The sequence below is a fragment of the Rhipicephalus microplus genome, chromosome 1 (genome assembly GCF_043290135.1).
Source record: "Rhipicephalus microplus isolate Deutch F79 chromosome 1, USDA_Rmic, whole genome shotgun sequence".
Taxonomy (NCBI): domain Eukaryota; kingdom Metazoa; phylum Arthropoda; class Arachnida; order Ixodida; family Ixodidae; genus Rhipicephalus; species Rhipicephalus microplus.
In genome coordinates this window covers 89,559,737-89,567,324 of record NC_134700.1, presented here as the reverse complement: position 1 = coordinate 89,567,324, position 7,588 = coordinate 89,559,737, and the positions used below count along the sequence as shown (strand labels likewise).

Genomic DNA, 7,588 nt, shown 5'->3' with positions numbered 1-7,588 from the left:
CATAATGGATACACAAATAATACAATTGAATGTCAGAGGATTGCTTAGAATTCTCGACAATATCCAGGAACTCTTACACGAACACTTCCTAAACGTGCTGCGTGTACAAGAGACACACTTAAATTCCAGAAACACCAATTTTCTACGTCGTTATGTAATGTTCAGAAAGGACCGCAATGACGATGTAGTGTCATCTGGCCGTGTGGCCATTATAGTTGATCAGGGCGTAGCATGTACACATCTACCGCTACAAACATCCCTTGAGGCAGTGGCTGTACAAGCAGTTCTTTTGAACAAACTTGTCACCATCTGCCCTCTCTACATACCGCCGCAGTACCGTCTTGAAAAACATGAATTCCAGTCACTGATACACGAAATACCGGAACCTTATGTGGTCCTTGGAGACTTGAATACACATAATGGACTATGGGGTGACTCTCGCTGCGATGCACGAGGTCGCCTAATCGAACAGTTTTTCTTTTCTTCGGGTGCATGTCTGTTGAATAGGAAAGAGCCACCGTACTTTAACCACACCAACAAAACCTACTTATTCATAGACCTCAGCATTGTGTCCCCATCGCTTGTACCTCTACTTCAATGGAAAGTGATAAACAATCCTTTTGGAAGTGAATCCTTTCCGATTATTCTAAATGCATCACTAGAAAAAGGTCCTCCACGTGTTCCCAGATGGAATATAGACAAAGCGGATCAGGAACACTTTCATAACACTACTCGTTTTTGTTGGACTGACACATGTAGGTTAAAGATAGATGAAGCTGTGCAGTACTTCACAGCTTTTCTTACTGATGCAGCAGCCAAGTGCATACCGCAAGCATCTGGTATGCCGGGCAAGCGACGCGTCCCATGGTGGAACACTGAGTGTCGGAATGCCCGAAAGGAGCAGAACAGGGCATGGAGGTTGCTTCGGAATTCTCCGACAGCCGAAAATTTTAAAAGCTTTAGGAAAATAAAGTCTCAAGGCAGGAGAGAGCGTTAGCAGGCCAGAAGAGAAAATTGGCACAAGTTTCTATCAGGGATAAGTTCATATATACAAGAGGCTAAAGTCTGGAACATGGTTGGTAGGGTAGCAGGAAGACAAGTACACACAATCCCACTCGTAAACACACAGGGTGACAGCCTGGAAGATCAGGCGAACTTCCTCGTTGCACACTACGAGCACCGAGGAGAGGTGTCTAGCTGGACACACTACACTGAAGCTTTCCAAAGATACAAAGCAAGGATAGAAAAGCAGAAACTAGAATACAAGTGCACAATTTACGAGGCATATAACCAACCTTTCAACTTAGCTGAGCTACAAACATCACTAAACTCCTGCAGTATTTCTGCCCCAGGCAACGCCCGTGTCACGTATGAAATGTTGAAAAACCTGCCGCTCCAAACTTGAAAAACTTTACTGTACATACACAAAGCTATTTGGCTTTCCGGCCCCATCTCTGCTTCCTGGAAAGATGCTATTATTATCCCTCGTTTGAAACGTGTGAACGACCCTTCCTCAGTTTCGAGTTATAGGCCCATTGCACACACAAGCTGCCTTTGTAAACATTCTGAAACGATGATAAACCGCCGACTTTTACTTTTTCTGGAAACACACAATCTGCTCGACAGATTCCAGTGCGGGTTTTCAGAGGGTAGATCTACCACCGACCATCTGGTTCGCACTGAGGCAGAGATCCGAGATGCTTTGGTCCTCACACAATACTTCCTCTCTGTGTTTCTGGATATTGAGAAGGCATACAACTCAACATGGCGTTTTGACATATTAGGAGGCTTGTTTCATCTGGGTGTGCGCGCTAAAATGCTTTCCATAATCGAGAATTTCTTGTCCAATCAGACATTCCGTGTCCGTGTGGGCAGTATTCTCTTCCAAAAATTTGTTCAAGAAACGGGAGTACCGCAAGGTGGTGTGCTTAGTTGTATACTTTTTATTATCAAAATTATATCCTTGCACCTGTCCATTCCCCGCAACATGTTCTATTGTACATATGTCGATGACGTCCAGCTTGGCTTTAAGTCATGCAACCTGGCAATGTGTGAGCGGCAGGTTCAGTTAGGCTTAAACAAGGTCTCCAATTGGACAGAGGAAAATAGATTTCGACTGAACCCAAAAAAAGCACGTTTGCCTTGTTTTCCCGAAAGAGAGGCATGCACTCAGAACCCGACATTGAACTGAACGGTCAACGTCTGTCTGTTGATGCGGAGCATAAATTCTTAGACTTAATCTTGGACAACAAGTTGTCCTTCATACCACACATCAAGTATTTAAGGATAAAATGTTTAAAAGTCATGAGTGTTTTGAAAGTATTGTCACATACTACTTCGGGTAGTGACAGGCAATGTCTCATGAATCTGTATAGAAGCCTCATTCGCACCCGCTTAGATTATGGCGCCATTTTTAATCAGTCTGCGGCTCAAAGTGCTTTGAAGAGGCTGGACCCCGTGCACCAATTAGGCATCCGCCTTTCTACGCGTGCTTTTCGCTCCAGCCCCGTAGAAAGCATTTACGTTGAGTCAAATGAGTGATCGCTTCATCTACAGAGAACTTACATGTCCTTTGTATATTTTCTTAAGGTGAAAGCAGACAAGAAGCACCCCTCATACTCTACTAATAATGATCTGTCGAGCTCCATTCTGTTTCAAAACAGGCCTTCGATGAGGCAGCCCTTATCAGTTCGCCCGAAGGGTCTAGCTGAAGAAACTGGAGTGTCACTTGAACACAGTTTAATGGCTCCTGTAGCATACCCGCCACCGTGGCAGTGGCCGACTATAGACTGCGATGTGTCTTTCCTAGAAGTTACAAAACATGCACCTATTGCCCATATCCGAACATACTTCCTTGAACTTCAACACAAATACACAATTCCTGAGTTCTTTACAGATGCCTATAAGTCCAACTCCTCTGTGTCCTACGCTGCTGTTGGCCCTTTCTTTTCGGATGCTGGCCCTCTACATCTAGGCACAAGTATTTTCACAGCGGAAGCTTACGCGATACTGGTGGCAGCTAAACACATTGAACAATCACAAATACAAAAAGCAGTAATTTATACAGACTCCCTCAGTGTGGTAACGGCTCCGCACAGTCTTAAAAACAAAAAACCCGGTCCTTGTCTCACTTTACTCCATTCTGTGCACACTCCACACACTCAAACAACATGTTGTAGTGTGCTGGGTGCCAGGGCACCGTGAGATCCAAGGCAACGTGAGGGCGGATCAGCTCGCTGCATCCGTCCACAAAAGCACTGCTCCTACACCCGTATTGATCCTGGCCCTTGATCTGAAGCCGTCTCTCAAACGAAACCTCAGGGACTACTGGCAGAGCAAGTGGGATACACACACACAAAACAAACTACACATTATTAAGCCACACCTTGGTCATTGGCTGCCAGTGTCAAAATCGCGTCATACAGAGGTAACACTAACAAGACTCAGGATAGGACACACATACACGTCACACAGATATCTTTTGTCTGGTGGTGATTCACCATTATGTGACAGATGTAGTAAAGCAATAACAGTCCTTCACATGTTAATCCAGTGCAAACACTTAGAAACTCTAAGAAAACAGCATTTTTCATTACCTTACCGACAACATATACCTTGACACCCTGCAATGTTCATTGGTAGGGAACCGCTTTATAGTCATAAATCATTGTTAGCGTTTTAAACAAAATTCATAATTTTCATATCATATACCCGGGCATTCCATAGCCGGACCTCTACAGAGAGGTTTTTGCTGCGGTGGCTACACAGGAAAGCACTTGCCTCACGGCCCTTGGACGCGAGGGTATGAACGAGTGAAGTACTTGTGCTCAGGCCATACATGTCCACCATCGTTTTTCATTATCACCAACTTTTGTCACCCATTCAAACTACACACACCTTTCATGGCATGGTCATGATTTTATTACTTGTATGTTTTTACCCACCTTACTGCGAGGAATTTTATGGCCCTTATACAGCCGCTAATCCAATCATTGTCCACATTGTTTGTCCAATGAATTGGCGCTCTTTGGCCATAAAATAGCCCTTGCGCCTAAAAACACCATATATCATCATCATCATCCTCTTTAAACCGATAGCGTGAAAGAGCTAGCTTCACAGAAATTCTTGTGTCGGTGTCAGCGTCATTGGTTGTGAGCGAAACATCGTTTTTTGCATGACCAAAAAATTGAGAACGATGCAAATAAAATAAATGGGTGATAAAAATTGTGGAGAAAAAGTGGAGACGGAATTTTAGAGTCATTTGCATGGAAAGCGGATGTTCTACTAAACGGCCATACCTCTGCTTTTCGAAACAGCGAAAAGAACCTATTCTGCTTGGAAATGCAGTGCAAGTAGCTTTTATTTTTCACAAACCCACGCATCCTGTAAACATGCTTCAAACTGCAGCATGAATTATTGCAGTAGTAAAGCGTGGTACAAGCATTCATTGCCAATGGGTGTCAGAATATCCGATTATTGTACTGGCTCTGCAGTTCAAATCCAATACAGCACTTCAAAAGGCACACACGCTACTGCACCTATTTTAATAAGGTCAAGTAGAGTGGGTGCAATGCAAATTCATAAGGTTTCATGCACTAAGTGTCTGAAATACGATGTTGTCCTTGGGCGGGTGATTCTTGATGTAATGCCCCATCATTCCACACATGTGGCATGATCCGAAGCGGCGGCGACCTTGTGGTGATGACCCTTCATCGAAGTTCTTGGCATCGAAGAATTACGCCTGCAGCAATAGCGGATCATTGAATGTAGTACAAACATTGCTACAGCGGCTGCTTAGGCAGACGTTAATATTGAACAGAGTGAAATCACACTGCACGAAGCCTAAATGATACCTCTAATAGCTTGTGCATTTTTAACTTCATCAAAAAGCATTTACAATAGTTGGGAGTCAAAACTTCATCCAGTTTCAAAGCAACAAGTCAGCAGTCCAAAACGAGCAGCCACTGCAACACAATAACGGGTTGTCAGCTTCTCAACAAAAAAGTAGCATTTTTCTTATTCCCAAAAGATTTCTTTCTTTCGGCCCTGTTTTTTGGGAATCTAATGGAGCGGAAAATGTGCTCACATTCTTTTTACAAGACAGCAATGCCCTTTTGTGCTTTCGTTGTAAATAAAGGATTTTAGCAAGACTCCATAGCACCATCACCGTGTAGATCAGGTGGCATGCCACGTAAAGAGCTGCAGTAACAGCTTTACACTGCTGTCTACAGCCATTTCTCAGCATGAGGTTTAACAGGGTGCATGCTCGTTTACGTGAAAAAAATGTTTGAATTTTTCAAGGACATTCAAGGCTATGACTATTATACTCCAAGCACCCTATTGTCGGTCAAAAACCCAATTCACCTATTTCGGGGGGACTAAGGCTCGAAATACTTACTATTAATTTAAAACAGGTAAAACACTAGAAATGATGGCTGAAAAACATTATCTTGCTAAGAAAAAAAGCTACTATGAATGGCTGGTTTTCTTTGTTAGACACAATATAATAAGATCTAACAGACAATAATGCCAAGGAAAGTGTAGAGGATGTTATTAGAAGCAATCGTAATGCAAATTTGAACAAGGAAAAGTGAACGGAAAGATAACTTGCCCTGAGCAAGGACCGAACCTTCGACCTTCGTTTACTGCCTCATACGCTCTTCAAGTTAGCTACCATGACGGCTATGTCCGAATTCACTTTATTGAGTAGATATATATGTAAAATGAAGGTGGGATTGTCGGTAAGTGCCACCCGTTGCCATGGCGGCTACTGTGGAGCCCTGTTCTTGCCTGTTTGGCGTCACGTAGCACGTGATATTATTAGATGACAGCTGACCAATCAGCCCTCCCAAGAACAGGGGGTGCTTGTGGCCCGCGAGCCACAAGCACCCTCTCACCATCATCAACAGCGCACCACTACTAGGGGGGAAGTCTGCTGAACAGCCAACACGCGTCCCTTCATTGCGGATGTCGAGACCAAAAGCACTCTACACGACAGCAACACTAGACCACTCCTCAAAGGGAAGCCCGCTGAACTACGGAACCACGTCCCCCTATTTTTTTCATTTCATTTCATTTCATTTATTTCGCCCTTAAAGGCCTGAAGGCATTACATAAGGGGGTACAAAAAACAAGATAGGGTACAATGTTCAACAGGATAAGTAAATAAATAATTAAATGAACAAAAGCAAATAAGTTTACACAGGAGACAGGAATCAGAAATCGCATGAACGAACTAGAACAAGATAAAAAGGGACCCCGTAACCCCTATGAGGGACCCCGTAACTGCCCATGAACATGTTCGCCGGGAGCCCAACGCTGAAATCCTCGCTACAACGACGAAGGCCTGCCGGACATAACTACAACCTGCCGACCTCATCAGGACCACCCCACACCAAAAAAAAAAGAAGATTGACCCCTGATATGTAAGTCCAGCTCATCGTTTCCCAGTTGCAGTGCCACTTTCCTTTAAAGTACGAATACTTCCTGACAAACGAATTAGACATGAAATACATAAATCACCATTGCAAGTGTACCTTCGTGCTAGAATAGCCTCAAGAGTATGACACTCTCCCTCACACCAGCCACTGCAAACCTAGATGAACACGACCAAATAATGTAAAAAAATGACCTCCTTGAGCGTCTCTTAAATTAACAGAAATCGCTCTTAATCACAGTGATAGGCAGGTAAAAAAACTGGTCACAATGACCAACACCATCCTCCACCACAAGACTTTATCGAACGAAGAAATCACCCGAATAACTGAATTTGAACAGAATAAATACCAAGCCTTCATGACCACAAAAAATTATAAACTCAAAAGAGACCATGTGGCCAACCCCGCGTTCCCTGATATAGTTCCTTAGCACTACAACTCCACCACCCAGGAAACCACTAACGGTACAAACGAGCACCCATCTAGAAACACACCCTGTGATACTCTGGTTGTAAACCTATTGGACACGAGGTCTTCACCTGACGAAGAAAAACTGCTATCTAAAGGACTAAGCTTCTGCCCGACCACAAAATTTTTCGAAGAATTCCACTTTGCTCCGAGACCTCGACAACTTCGCTCGAAGCTTAAGGTTGCGCGAATATTTCTTGGACAGGCCTTCTAACCACGAAGCAATTCACCGTCATAAAACAAATGATTGGCACCGAACAGTGATCGAGACAAGTGCCTGGATCTTTATATCACCGCAGTACGCAAAGCTATAGTACACGAATACCACAGACAGAAAGGAAACCAAAAAAACTTGACAAAGCCTGAAAAAGTAAGTATGAAAAATCTGGCATCTAGGGCAGACATAACAATAAAACCCACTGACAAAGGAGAAGCAAATGTAGTCCTTAATACAACCAACTACTTAGAGGAAGGATACCGCCAACTAGACGACTCAAGATTTTACTAACGCCTCCCAGGTGATCCGACAGACGAATACAAACATATCGTATCAACACAACTAAAGAAACTGTTGGATGCAGAAAAGATAACCAACACTGACCACAAACTGATGCGAGCAGCATACCCTCCTGCAGGTCGCATCTACATCCTCCCGAAAACTCATAAACCCGGTAACACAGTTC

General features: G+C 43.6%; 1 long non-coding RNA gene across 1 annotated transcript in view; it reads right to left on the bottom strand.

Moving 5' to 3' along the window:
* Positions 1-4,135: 4,135 nt before the first annotated feature.
* Positions 4,136-7,588, bottom strand: part of LOC142786708 (uncharacterized) — a 28,673-nt gene continuing 25,220 nt past the window's right edge. Inside the window, exon 3 of the long non-coding RNA XR_012889139.1 lies at positions 4,136-4,741. This is a non-coding gene — a long non-coding RNA (uncharacterized LOC142786708). The remainder of the gene's footprint in view (positions 4,742-7,588) is intronic.